This window comes from Hyaena hyaena, unplaced genomic scaffold (assembly GCF_003009895.1).
Source record: "Hyaena hyaena isolate Hyena2069 unplaced genomic scaffold, ASM300989v1 scaffold_1831, whole genome shotgun sequence".
NCBI classification, from domain to species: Eukaryota; Metazoa; Chordata; class Mammalia; order Carnivora; family Hyaenidae; genus Hyaena; species Hyaena hyaena.
In genome coordinates, this window is record NW_024082466.1 from 114728 (window position 1) to 128684 (window position 13957).

The 13957-nt window shown below is 34.6% G+C and overlaps 1 pseudogene; it reads left to right on the forward strand.

Moving 5' to 3' along the window:
- Positions 1-837: 837 nt before the first annotated feature.
- On the forward strand, positions 838-3758 carry LOC120226789 (annotated as a pseudogene).
- Positions 3759-13957: the final 10199 nt, after the last annotated feature.

Consider the following 13957-nt stretch of genomic DNA (forward strand, 5'->3'; position numbering starts at 1 on the left):
CCCAGCTTTCTTTCACCCTGAAAGAGGGTCAGGGAAGTGCCAGCAGCTCTTTGCAAGCAAACATCCATTTCTCCGTCTGGCTGCAGGGAGGAGGGACAGAAGACAAGAGGAGGCCTTCTGTCACCGTTGGTTGTGCCAGGTCCTTGAGGTGGCTGGGCTCGGGCAAGAGATGGGGGACAGCTGTCCGGCCTGGGCCTTCTCAGGCCAAGATGGGAATGGGGGCCACTTTAGGATGGTGAGAAGTTGGTGTGTTTGTTTTAAAGTTTATTTTCTTTCACTTCTTTTTTTTTTTTTACAAATAGTTTATTGTCAAATTAGTTTCTACATAACACTCAGTGCTCATCCCCAAAGTGCCCTCCTCCATGCCCATCCCCCCTCCCCCCCACATCCATCAGTCCTCAGTTTTTGTCAGCATTCAAGAGTCTCTCATGGTTTGCCTCTCTCCCTTTACCCCACCATTTCCGCCCTTCTTCTCCCCCTTGTTCCTTTCACTTCTTAAATAAACATACACACACACACACACACCAATGTTTTTGTGGAGTTGGAGATGGGGTGGATCAGTGGGCACTGGCTTCCCAGCATCACTCCTCATCAAAGTTCTGACTCAGGAGGAAATTGGAAGCCAAATCCTTTTTTTTCCCCGAAGATAAATAGACCTGAATCAACAGATTCCCTAAGAAGCAAGAAGCGTGGGGCCTTTAACAGCCTTATAGCTTCTTTCTACTGTGACTTCACCTGGATGTAGTTCATCTCCAGAGCCTCCTCGTCTATGGACCTACCTCACTCTCCGCATCTGAGATTTCTGCCAGCTCCCCAGGGGTCTCATTTAGCTTCTGCATGAATTGCCCCTGTTGTTGGCTAATTGCTGCAAAAGCTGAGGGTTCTTCTAGCCCACAGCTGAATGAAGAGATAAGCACGGATTTTAACTCCCTACTGACATTCCACAGCAAAAAACAATTTCATAGAGTAAAAGGGTATAAATAAGCAATGAGCAGTTCTCAGGCAAGTATTTTTTTGTTTGTTTGCTCACTTACATAGGCAGGGATAGGATGATCTTTAGTGGGTAACATTTTATTCATACATTGTAACATATATTCTGACCAAACTTTTATGTAAAAGCTATGGCTCCAAGCACTGGGAGACAGCAGTGAAAAAAACAAAACAGCAGCAGCAAAACACAACTCTTACCTTTCTCTTATGCTTTACATTTGATTTGGGAAAAAGAAAGAAAATTTAAATTATGGAAAAAGTTCTTTGATGTTTAATATATATGTATATAACTTATACATATGCATACATATACATACATTTATTAACATGCTTATTAAACATTGACACTTTGGACTTTAGGAAACAAGTTTTAATGTCATTGGTTAGATTGATATTAGAAAAATATAAAACATTTGCCCAATAATTAATTAGGAGACTAGCTTTTACTATAACACAAGGTAGATAAAGCCATTGTAAAATTTGTGTTTGAAAACATTGCATACTTTTGTGCCATGGGGAAAGCTTATTAAAGCAAAATTAATTATTAATAATATATCTTGTTTGAAATAAAATACAGAGGGCTTCTTAAGGTTTTTGAACAAGGACACTGTTCATACACTAAAAAGAGGTAGTCTGAATTAAGGTCAGAGTATCTCCTGATTAGTGAATTTAATGAATATTATTTGGGTGAGTTTATATCTCAAGCTTTGAGTGCACAGAAGACTCTTTGCCCTATTTTTAAAATTAATTCAGTTTCAATTCAGTTCTCAGAAAACAGGATAGATAAATAACTGACATCTTGATAAGTCAGGGATAATGCCTAGAGTATAGCTTGCACATTTTATTTGTGGGCTTCATCAGTTCTTAATTTGCAACAGTAAATTTGACCATATTTTACTCAATAGAATATTGTGTTCAAATGTATCTACTCTAAGGGCATCAAAGAATGTTTATAATATAAATAGGAGATGAATTTTATTCAGCTAGGCATTCTCTTTAAGTGTGTTCAAATTTAAATCAGGATATCTCAGAATTAAATGAATAACAAAGTAAAAAATATAGGTTTCCCTGTCTCTCCACAAAGGGCCTGAGTGGCTGCCTGCACACCACAGAAATACTTTGATTACCCACAGACCTTTGCAAGTGTCCAAGGCACTAGCTCCTTATCTCACTCCGGCTTATTCTAAGGATGTAAAATTTGGTGCAGATTCCCTACTCATAATGCTTCAGAGTTATACCTTTTATCCCATGCTACAGCCCTTACTATGGGCCAAAGGTAAAAACAGCTATTATTGAACAGAGCTAGGGAACTCCCAAAGCAACAAAAGATGGTGTGACCATCAGAAAATCCATTAACTTAAAGCCTAAATATAAAAAATTTTGCTGCTAAACTTGTTTGAGATGTTGCCAGTAACATAAATGAGGAGGCTGGGGATGGCACCACCACTGCTGCTGCTGTGCTGTCACAGTCGGTTGCCAAGGAAGGCTTTGGGAAGGTTAGCAAAGATGCCAGCCCAGCGTAAACAAAGAGAGGTGTGATGTTATCTCTTGATGTTGTAATTGCCAAACTTAAGAAGCAGTCTCAACTTGTGACCAACCCGGAAGAAATTGCTCAAGTTCCAATGATTCCTGCAAATGGAGACAAAGAAATTGGTAACATGATTTCTGATGCATGAAGAAGGCGAGAACAAAGGGTGTTACCAGATTAAAGGATGGAAAAGTACTAAATGATGAAGTGGAGGTTATTGAAGGCATGAGGTTGCATTTCTCCATACTTTGTTAATACATCAAAAGATCAAAAATGTGAATTCCAAGATGCCTATGTTCTGTTGAGTGAAAAGAAAATTTCCAGCTTCCAGTAAATTGTATCTGCTTCTAAAATTGTGAATGCTCAACAGAAGCTGTTGGTCATAATCGTTGAAGATATTGATAGAGAAGGTCTAAGTACATCAGTTTGAATAGGCTAAAAGTTGGTCTTCAGGTTGTAATGGTCAAAACTCTTGGTTTTGGTGACAGTAGAACAAGATTAAAGACATGGCTATTGCTACTGGTAGTACTCTGTTGGGAGAAGGATGGACTAAATCTTAAAGATATTCAGACTCAGGACTGAGGAAAAGTTGGAGAAGTCATTGTGACCAAAGATGATGCTATGCTCTTGAAAGGAAAAGGTGGGAAGACTCAAATTGAAAGTTGTATTCAATGTCATCAAGCAGTTAGATATCACAACTAGTAAATATGAAAAGGAAAAAGTAAATGATCATCTGGCAAAATTCTCAGATGGAGTAGCTATGCTGAAATTTGGTGGGACAGATGGTGTTGACATGAATGGAAAGAAAGTTACAGATGTCCTTAATGCTACGAGCTGCTGTTGAAGAAAGCATAGTTCTAGGAGGGGTTTATGCTCAGCTTTGGAGCATATGTATTCCAGCTTTGGACTCAATAATTCCAGCTAATCAAGACCAAAAATCAACATAGAAATTATTAAAATAACACTCAAAATCCCTGAAATGACCATTGCTGAGAAGGCAGGTGTTGAAAGATCATTGATAATTGAGGAAATTATTTAAAGTTCCTCAGAAGTTAATGATGACACCAGGTTTGGAGATTATGTGAATATGATGGAAAAAGGAATCATGGATCCAACTATGGTTGAAAATACTGTTTTATTGGATGCTGCTGGAGTGGCCACTATAGCAGAAATTGTAGTTACAGAAATTCTCAAAGAGAAGGCTCCTAGAATAGGTGGAATGGCAGGTGGTGTATTCTAATTCCTAGAATAGTGCATGACCACTATTAATGAACTAAAAGAGGAAGCTCAAGGTAGTGCCCATCACCAATGTCCTCAGAGAAGTCAACTGAAGAAAATGACTAAAGAAAAGGCTGGCTGATGTTTAAGAAAATCTCTGTAATCATTATTTACTGGTTTCAGATGACAATAAATAATGGTTTACTGCTGTCATCTTCCATGCTGACAAATAATTTATTTTGCATTTTTTAATAAAAAGACATTTATACATACCTAATAACTGAGTGCAAAAGCCATGTTCCAATGTACTGCTTTCAACTAAAATCCCTGAGGCATTTTTACTACATTTAACTCTTCTGTTAAAATTAGGATTTTAACACTTGGTCTCACCACATGAGAAGAAACAGCCTTTCTGTGCAAAATAACAATGATTGTGTACAAGGTAGAGAAATATTCAATTTTGTGACAACACTTGGGTAATAAAAATTTGTTTCCAACTTTAAAAATTTTGATTTGTGAAGAAAATCATATCCGATTTTTGGCATAACAATAAATATTTCCATAATAAATATGAATTTTATTAGTAAATGGAATCAGTATTCCTGTTGTTTAAAATTGTGTATAACATGAAATGCAACATGAAATGCATTTTGGTAGGTTAAAACACTGGGAAATTATTTCTGTGTATGGTTACTGATTCTAGCAATTACTATGTCACTCATGTTGATTGCTAATGTAAAAATTGAAAACCTTTACCTCATATTTAGAGAAAAAGAAATTTTCATGCAGAAATAGAGAAGCCACATATGTACAATCCTCAATACAATTAATTTGCATATACTACAATGTTAGAGTCAAAATATTTTAATACTTTTAACACTTTAGGGCTATTTAGTCTCTATTATGCCAGTGGAAAATTTAAAACATAGTGTATTAGTCTTAGAAGAACTCAATTATTGAACCACCAGAATTCCTGCCACAACTTTTTTTCATTTTTATTCATTTTTAGTTTGTTAATAATTTTTCTAAATTAACTATCTAGAAACATGATATCAAGGAATGCTCCAGAACTGAAAAAGATATAATCCTTACCTTCCAGTATAAAAAAAATAGAAAAATCATAGAAAAATTTGCCTAAATGTCATATCTGAAGAAACTATATGAAAATATAAGAAAGGGAACTGATTTACACTGGTCCCTTTTTGTGAAAGTGTAAGAAGTCCAACTTAAATTATGTTAAGGGAAAAAAAAAAGCTTCCAGCTCATATTACTGCAAAGATTAAAACACAGACTAAAGATAGTCTGGATAAGGATGGATCTAGATGCATGAAAGAAACAAAACTATCTCAGTTCATAGTCCTCTTTGCTTTATTGTCAAACAGCCTAGTGCAATCTAATAGAAAATGTGAATCTTGAGGTTTGCTATCTCAAAGAGTTGATATGATTGGAAAATTCACATTACAAAGCAGATGATAGATAGATAGATAGATAGATAGATAGATAGATAGATAGATATGGAGAATACTTGAGCAGTAGTTGCATGTTAAAGATATGGTGTGTACACTCTTAGATGTGCAGTATAACAGTGGTTTAAGTCCAGTGTTAAAGTTAGTAGATGCTGCTTTAAGTACTAGTGTTCCTAAGCTGGATGATCTAGGGTAAATCATTTAGCCACTCAAAACTGGATTCTCAATGTGTCCAAAATGGTGATAACATGTCTTACAGGACACAGGTCTTGCCAAATAATAAAGGCTTGAATACTGTGTATCAATGTTATTGTCATTATCAACTTATTATAGAAACATTGCTTGAGGAAGCACGTCTTTTGCAAAGTGTAAAGTGTTGTACTGATGGAGACTGGAAGTCAGGAGGAGAGGTTATTTTATTCCCATAAGGATACTCTATGATCTCCTAAAACAGTGTATTTCCACAGAATTTCTATTGACACTCACCATCACATCTACTTACTTACCAGCATTTAAATCTCATACATATCAACTGGATCATTTCACTCAACATATAAACCTGGAGAAACATATATCTCCATTCTAAAAATTATTTTGAGGGGTGCCTGGGTGCCTCAGTCAGTTAAGAGTCTCATTCTTAATTTCAATTTAGGTCATGATTTCACAGTTTTAAGATTGAGCCCTGTGTTCTGCTCCATGCTGAGCATGTAGCCTGCTTAAGATTCTGTCTTTCTCTCCATCTGCCCCTCTCCCCCATCCTCTCTCTCAAAAAAAAAAAAAAAAAAAAAAAAAAAAAAAAAAAAAAAAAAAAAAAAAAAAAAAAAAAAAGGTTGAATACATCTCTTTGCAAATCAGAATATTTGTTCAAACTTAATATCGCCATTCACTCTACTTCCACTATGTTTTATTCCCATTCTGATAGTACTGTAATGTTTTCCTATACTCAGGTGAAACTATAATATTGTTAAGCTCTTGGTAGTGGAACTGTGAGGTTTTAAGCATACTCAGTTTTATTAAATAGCTATTTTGCCAAATAGTTATTCAAAGCAGTTGTTAACAATGTAATTTGTGTTTCTAGGACTAGTGGATAAGGGATTCTGATATTGTGTACTCTTTGCAGCCTTGATAGGGTTAAGTTTTTGTTTTATTTTGTTTGCTTGTTTGTGCGTGTTTATTTTTGGTCACAATAATAGAATGATAAACCACAATTTGAACTTTGGTGATTACTAGTATAATTGAAAGTTACTTTATATAATTATTTGTGTATTAATTTTTATTTTTTTCATTGATTTATTGAATATCTTCATATATTTTGAATATTAATTGCTTGTATGTATTCAAAATATTTTCTCTATATTTTGATACAAAGAATGTTTTAAAGAAATAAATCAACTTTATTAGCTTTTCCATAATGGCTTATTCTTTTTACCTTCTTGTTTTAAAAAACCTCCCTCCCCTGATATCACAATTTTTTTCTTATATGAATGCCTTTAAAACTTCTGAAGCTTTTCCTTTCTACTTAAAAATTTTAATCTGGGACACCTGAGTGGCTCAGTCATTTGAGTGTCTGACTCTTGATTTTGGCTCAGGACATGATCTCACAAAATGGGATAGAGCTCCCTTCAGGGTCTGTGCTGACAATGTGGAGCCTGCTTGGGACTCTCTCTCTCTCTCCCTCTCTCTCTCTCTCTCTCTCCCCCTGCCCCACTCACACTCTCTCTCTCTCAAATAAATAAACATTTTTTTAAATTAACCTACCTAGTGTTGATTTTAATATGGAATGTAACTTAAATTCTTTTTTTCTAGTTGACTATTTTTTGAGAAACCGTTTTGACTACTTCATCCTTTCTCCATCAAGAGTGTAATTCTTTAAGTTCCTCCTAATCCTCCTATACATGCAAACATAGGGTATCTGTCCTTCTCTGCCCGACTTATTTCTCTCAGCATAACACCCTCAGGTTCCAACTTAACAGAGGACCATGGGGGAGAAGAAGGGGGAAAATAGTGGGGGAGAGGGAGGGAAACAAACCGTGAGAGACTCTTGAATGCTGAGAACAAACTGAGGACTGATGGGGGTGGGGGAGAAGGGAAGGGTGGTGATGGGTATGGAGGAGGGCACTTGTGGGGATGAGCACTGGGTGTTATATGGAAACCAACTTGACAATAAACTATTTTTAAAAAAAAGAGTGTAATTCTTATCCAATATCCAGTGCACTCTCTATTGTATTCTGTTGACTTATTTTTCTGTATTTGGCCCTACTCTACATCTTCTGATATCTTATAACTTTAACTAGCAATAAATAATCCAATATAATGAAAAAATTTAAGATTAAAGAATAAATAAACAGAGCCTCAAGACTCAGAGAATTTTTGTAAAACATCAAGTACAAAACTATGTGTAATGGGAGTCCCAGAAAACTGGAGAAAGAGAAGAAACAGAAAAATACTGATTTAAAAACTGATTTAAAACTCCATAATTTGATAAAAGACATCAGTGTATATCTCCAAGAAGCTCAATAAAGACCAAATAGGATAACTGCAAAAATCCATACCTTTTATAGTCACAGCGGTGAAAGTCAAAAGTGAAAATCTTGAATGGCGAAAAAGAAAAATGATTCATCATGTATAGGGAAACATCAGTACGACTGAAAGCTATTTCATGTCAGAAATATTGGCAGACAGAAGGCAGTGGAAGAACATATTCAAAGTTCAGAAAGAGAAAACACAGTGTTCCTAACTTTTTGAGGTGATGGATATATTTATTACGTTGATTGTGGTGGTGGTTTCACAGGTATCTATATATGTCAAAACTTATAAAACCGTATACCTAAGGGGCACCTGGATGGCTCTATCAGTTAGGTGTCTGCTTTTGATTTTGGCTCAGGTCATGATCTTTTGATTAGTGAGATCAAGCCCTGCATCAGGCTCGACACTAACAGGGGGAAGCCTGATTGGGACTCTCTCTCTCTCTCTCCACCGGAACCCCTCCTACATATGTGCACATGCTCTCCTTTTCTCTCAAAATAAATAAACTTTTAAAAATATGTATACTTAAAATGGATGCAGTTTTTTTTATATATCAAGTATACCTCAATAAAGCTGTTAAAAATTTTATTCCCAGAAAAATAATACAGCAAATAGGAAAGTAATTAAAGGCCTTCCCAGAAAAACAAAGACTGTGAGAATTTCTTGTTAATAGATTTATATTATAAGAAATCCTTCAGGAAGTTCTTCAGGTTGAAATGCAGTAATACCATGTAATTAACAGGAAGATATGAAGAAGCACAGAATTGTTAAATATATGAATTACTTAAGTCTAGGTAAGTAGAGGCTGAAAATGGAAGTAGTAAATAGTTATGAATGAACATAAAGGCAACTCTTTGGGGTGGTGGTAATATTCTGAAACCAAACTGTCATGACGGTTGCATGCCTATATATATTTTCTGAAATAACTGAAATGTATACTTAAATAGATGAGTATTATAGAAGCTAAATTATACCTAAATAAAGCTATTTTTAAAGAATCAATCAACATAATCTATCATATTTACAGAATAAAGAAGCAAAACCAAATGACATCAACATATGCTTAAAAGCATTTGACATAACTCAATATGCATTAATGGTAAAAATCTCTTAGAAATTTAAGAAATTAAGAAATCTTAGAAATTTAAGAATGGAAGAAAATATCCTTAACCTGGCAAACAGCATCAACAAAAACCTACACCAAACCTCATACTTAAAAAACAGCTTCTTCCTTGTAATTTGAAACAGGTCATGGACATGTAGTATCATTCTTCTTATTTAAAATTTCACTACAAGTTCTATTCAATACCATAGGCAAAATAAATAAATAAAATAAAATGCATATAGATTTAAAAGGAAAAATTAAGACTGTTATATTCACAAAAGACGTGCTTGTTTACACAGAAAATACTAAGAAATGTACCCCAATGTTCCTAGCAATAAAAAACATTGTCCAGTTAACAGAATACAATACAAAATATTGTTTATATTTTTTCTATTTATTAGCAAAGATGAATTCAAAGCTTAAATGAAGAGTTACCTTTAAATTGCTCCAAAAGTTAGATATTTTGGTCAAAAATCTAACATATGTGCATTAGCACATTGAAAATTATACAAAACTGATAAAAGAAATAAAACACATAGGTAAATGGAGAGATATATCACACTCTTGGATTTGAAAGCTCGATGTAATGATGAAATTATGATGTTAATTCTCTCAAATTGTTCCATAGATTAAAGAAATCCCAATCAAATCCCAGCAGGATTTTGTGTATATATCTACTATCTGAGTCTAAGTTGTTTATGGACCACAAAGTTACTATTATAGCTAAAACGATTTTGAAAAAGGATAAAGCTGGAAGTCTCAATATCTGATTTTAACTATAACCATATTTAGCTACAGTAATCAAACTGTGAAGGGTGAGAAGGAGTCGGCATTGTAAGAATAGAGGTCCTTGGATTCCCCAGGGAAAAGATTTTGGTGAGATTTGCTCTCAAAAAAAAAAAGACAGCCAGAGGAAAATAGCAAGCACAAAGCAGTTTATTAAAGAGAAAGTACACTTTCGAGGTGGGGGAGCCGGTAGGTTCTGTGAGGTAGAACAGACGCCTAGCATGTTTTGGAACTGGATTATTACTGGGTCTCTCTGGGCTAGAACTTCCAGTGGGGTGGTCTCTAAAGGAGGTTGCTGCTATTCCTTTGGGAAACCTGTCCTACAGGTGGGACGGGGTAGTTTTTGATGCTACAAGCTTTTTAGCAGGGAAGTCAAGCAGCCTTTCTCCATCTGGTGGGGCTGCTCCCACCATGCAGACGCATTCCAGTGGGTCTAGGGATTCCCTTGGGGGCAGAGCTGGAAGAGGATAGAGCATGTTCTGCGCCCGAAGCTCTTGGTCTGTCATGCCCAAGGTCTCGGAAGCCACAAGGTCAGAATGTTGGGCTCATGGACCAACACTTACAGTGTGTTGCTTATTTATCATCAATAGCATTGCCATCAGCTCACAACTCTATCATTCCCCTTCAAGGACTTGAGACTCTTCCTCAGACCTTCCTTCCACTGCTCCTGTCTAAGTTTCTACCTAACAAAACTAGTGTAATCTTTGTGAGAGGATAGGCATACAGATAAGTAAAATAGAATAGAATCCAGAAATAGACACATTGAAACTAGCCAATTGATTTTGACAAAGGTGCAAAGATAATTCCATGGAGAAAGGATAGTCTTTGCAACAAATAATGGCATAACAACTGAATATCAATATACAAAAAACAACTGAACATGATCTCTTCCTTTATAGAGGAGAAAACTCTTTTCCTCCATCCATCTTAAATTACCGAGCTGGAGCCCTATACAGGAGACTGGCTAAAGACAGATTAATGACAGAAAAACAAAGAGAAGTTTAAAAACACATGCATGGCACTTAGAAGTGAGAATACCTATAGATGAGTAACTCAAAATTTGGTTAGAATTTGGGTACTTAGATCATCTTAGGCTAAACAAAAGAGAGAGAGAAAGAGAAAGAAAGAGAGAGACTGAGATTTGGGGCTTCTGGGCAAAAAAGGCAATTTATGGGAAGGTGACCAGAAAATAATGATAAACAGGAGTTGTTTAGTAAGGTGTGTTTTGCAGTTTTAAGTCAGCATTTCTCCATAGAAAAGAGTTGTTAAGAGTCTTCCTCTTCCTGATAGGTATTTCTATAAATGGAAATTCATTTCATAAATGTAAATTTCTCTAAAAAAGAAAATTTGTTCACTGTTTCCAGAGTTTTTCTTATGTCTGGTAGTTCTCAGTAGCCTTTAATTCAAAATAATCTTTATGCCAAAGAGGCATGTAAAATGATAATATTTTTTACAAGAAAGCTTATGAGAAAATCCTCATGACCTCAGATTAACCCAACTGCTCTTTGTTAAAACATCAAAAGCATGATTTAAAAAAAATTGATAATTGGGCTTAATCAAAATTAAAAATTTTGCTCTGGGAAAGATATTGTTAATAGAATACATAGATAAGCTAAACACTGAAGAAAACATTTTCTCCAAGTCTGTTGAAGGACAATGTGTAAAATATTTGAATGAATTTGAATATTTGAATAATAATTTACCACTGAAGATATACTGATGGCTAATATGCACAATAAATGATGCTCAACATCATTAGCCATGGAAAAGTACAAATTAAAAACTCAAGGCAATAACCTTAATGGGTGATAGGTATTAAGGAGAGCACTTGTGATGATCACTGGTATTTATATTTAAGTGATAAATCACTAAATTCTATATCTGAAACCAATTTTACCATATATGTTAACTAACTAGAACTTAAATAAAACCTGAAATAAAAAGATATAACTACTGCATAACTATTTGAGTGGCTAATTTTATTTTTTAAATAACAATAGTAAGCATTGAGGATCTGAGCAAATGTGACTCTCATTCATTGTGAGAGGGAATGCAAAATCATATTTTTTATAAGCCTAAATATACTCTTAAATATACTCCAGCTACTCCATTCCCAGGTGTTTTATTCAGAGAAATAAAAACTTCTGTTGACAAAATAACCTGCATGTGAATGTTTGTAGCAGTGTAATTTATAATTGTCAAAAACTACAAACAGATGTCCTAGGGAAGCTCTCACACAATGGTGCGCTGCTCAGTAATAAAAAGGAAATGCTCTTACATGCAGCAATGTAGATTAGTCTCAAATGTATCATGCTTCCCGAAAGAACCCAAAATCAAAAGGTTACATACTGTATCACACTGTGTGATTTTATTTATTTGACATTCTGGGAAAGTCAAAGCTATCAGGAAGAAAAATAATTAGTGGTGGAAAGAGATACGGGGAGAAATTGCGGAAAACAGAATTTTTTTGTGGTAAAAGAAGGTATTCCGGTTATGGTTGTGATTACCTATTTCTACAAATTTCTCAAAAGTCACTCAATGTGTATATATACATTCATATCAGTTCAAAATTGAGACACGTGATATAGATATATACATAGATATCTGCATGCGTATATATTCCACCATAAATTTTATGTGTGTGCATATGTGTATTTTTCTAAGTAAGCTAGTGACTTCAATTTCAATTGAAGTCCTATGTTTTCTTATGGTATCTATTTTTCTACTTACTTCCTGAGATATTAATTATTTCTCTCAGCTTATGTAATAATCTCTTAAATATATTTGAGATAAGTTTTAAAAACTTATGTAAATATAGCAAATAATTACAGAATAATTCTGCAATTATACTAAATGGCAGCATGACAAAAGATACTCAGGTATTATAAAAGCATGAATTTGAAAAATATGAGTACTAAGATTTACTAAGATGTTGTTTGATATCAATTTAACATATTTCTTTAAGTTTATTTATTTGTGTGTGTGTGTGTGTGTGTGTCTGTGAGAGAGAGAGAGAGAGAGAGAGAGAGAGAGAGAATAAGCTGGGGAGGGGCAGAGAGAAGGTGAGACAGTATCCCATGCAGGTTCTGTGCTGTCAGAGCAGAACACAATGCGGGGCTCTAACTTAAAAAACCATGAGATCATGACCTGAGCTGAGATCAAGAGTCAGACGCTTATGGGCTGTGTCCCTCAGTTTAACATATTTCTAATCTTTAAGTCCAACTTTTTCGATCACATTTAGAATTAAAGGAAACCATCATAAAACATCGGCATATGTGAATATGCCATAGTTGATTAAGAAAAAATATTTAAATATTTAGTTAAATGATTATTTTAAGATATTAAAATATAGACTCATAATTATCTCATTTGGTCACAAGCTACATCTGGTTGATTTTCATCTGCTTTGATCACTTATTACAATTAGTAGTAATTAATGATTTTAATTAAATTAAACAGACCATTTAGAAATTTTATGTGTCAGTAGTAATTCTTCTAATAAAAGTCATAAGCATATGCCTAAATATTCATACTTATTAAGATGTTTTTGAATGTTACAATAATTGTAAAACACCTACAATCCACCATTGAAAAAATTAGCATTTTTCTGAAGCATTTGCAATTTACCCTAGAGCACAAAGCTAGGTCTTCACTAATTGGACTACTGGAATGAAAACACATTTATTCAAATGAGAATAAATAAAACAAACTCGGCATGATTATTTAATATATATACTAGCTAAGTAATAATTCACAATAAAGATGTAATGCTTCTGAAGTTGTTGGCTCATTATTCTGTCAGGGAATGAGAATAATGGCTGTTGACAATTTCTTATACATGTCATTATATTCTAACTTCAAATATTTAAAATCCTTTCCAGACTACCAAATCCATTGGTTCATTCACCAAATTCTCTAGCTTTCAAGTTCACAGAAGGTATTCTTTGTATATGCCAAATTTTCAAGTCCTTTAATTTGTTGTTCTCTTATGTTACTTATGGGCATTGACCCTTCACCCTTCTATGTACAACCTCAAACTATGTTGCTTGAGTAGGTCAAGAAGTATTAAATAGGAAGAATACATAGTGAACACTATGTGGATCTTTAGAGTACAACAAGTGTTTAGAATGAAAGAAAGGCATAAAAGAGTGGGTTTGAAAATTTAGGTATCAATGTTATGAGGAAACTGACCACCATAGTTTTTTTTTTTTAATGCTTATTTTTGAGAGAGAGATCAAGGGAGAGGCATAGAGAGAGAGGGAGATCCAGAATCCAAAGCAGGCTCCAGATTCTGAGCAGTCAGCACAGAGCTTCATGTGGGGCTTGAACTCACAAACC